The sequence below is a fragment of the Rhyacophila brunnea genome, unplaced genomic scaffold, assembly GCF_057557595.1.
Source record: "Rhyacophila brunnea isolate RB1 unplaced genomic scaffold, BYU_Rbru_1.0 scaffold_77, whole genome shotgun sequence".
NCBI classification, from domain to species: Eukaryota; Metazoa; Arthropoda; class Insecta; order Trichoptera; family Rhyacophilidae; genus Rhyacophila; species Rhyacophila brunnea.
In genome coordinates this window covers 875,135-876,673 of record NW_028233347.1, presented here as the reverse complement: position 1 = coordinate 876,673, position 1,539 = coordinate 875,135, and positions in this window count along the sequence as shown.

Below are 1,539 nucleotides of genomic sequence, written 5' to 3'. Positions count from 1 at the left end.
ACAAATTATTAAATGTTTAAGAGATACGAAAGTCTCCTTTTGTGATTTTTATTAAAAAACTATTGAACTTGGTTTGAAATGCAGGTCGTCTAAAGGGGGAATTAGAAATCATCTTATGATCTAATGTGTGATTTCAGACTCTTGTAAATCAATCAGTAGATATTGAAAAAAGTCAACCATTGATATTGCATAAAAAATTGATTTATGATAAAAGATCACTATGAAACACAAAATTAGCTATTTTATGTATATCAAAGAACGCTTTAAAAACCATGGAAAATTTTCATGTTTAATTTAAAATTATGAATAAATCGGGATTGAAGTTCCCCACATTTCCAAATTAAATCTTGTGAATTGCTTTTTACTGTATCTCAATTAGTTTTAATCTTTTAGCTGGAAAGGTTTTTATTCATCATTGCAAATAAATTTAAAATAATTATACAGATATTGTTGTGATGATTCATATCAAATCGGTCTATTTAAATGTTCAGTTTGAAAAGATACTACAGCTTATTCTATGCTATATTTCAAAATATAATGCGTTAATTATAAGTATTCGCATATAATATTGATTACGATGCAAATCACATGTTAGTCTATAATTCAACCCTGCTTTCTTCAAATTATTCTCTTTTTAAAGCTGAAAATTTTTTATTCCTTGTGAATCACAAGATAATAATTGTTTGACTATGCTAACTTTGTATTTAAAATAAATATATCATTGGTGTCTAAAATATATTTACTTTCTTTGGCTAAATTTTTAGTTGTCTAACAATAAATATGATTGTATTTTTTTACAATGAAAATTTGTAAAATGCGAAAGAAATCGTGCGAAAACTAGTTTATTTTTGCAATACAATCTGTTTTTCAGCGTCAAAATGTAAATAAAATAAGCTTTTGCTTAATTCAAGTATTTAGAGCAATTCTAGAGTTGAAAGATAAAAATAATATATTGTAGAGGAAAATTTTTATCTTTATAAATATTAAAAGAATCAATATATTCATTTTAACAAAAATATTCACAGATTTATATTAAAATTACGGTTTAATTCTTATTATACAATAAAAAAATTATAATCAATTAATACGCGATAGTTTGATAAAATAATTCTTTGAATCATGGTGTCAATATTATATATATTGCTCAAATATTTTTTTATTTTCTCTATATAGCAGTTGTGGTTTGTTCGATTTCTTACAGGTCTATGTAATTTTTAACGTAGTTTATATTTTTTAGAAGTGTAGTATAAAATTATTTACTAATTTCATTGATATCAATTGGTTTTAGAAGAAATATTTGGCTGTATATAGCTCATGTTTTTGAATAAAGCTTTAAAGGCCATTTTTTTTTCGAATGATATGTATTTTAAGAGCTATGTATAGTACAAAGTTCCATTTTTGAGAAAATTTTAATGTATAAAAAGGTGATTAAATGACAAAAAATAAGCCGAGTTTATAATTACTAGAGAATGATATGTGTTGATAATGACGTTCAATAATTTTAAATATTCAATCGGAAATATTTTCGTAAATGCATCC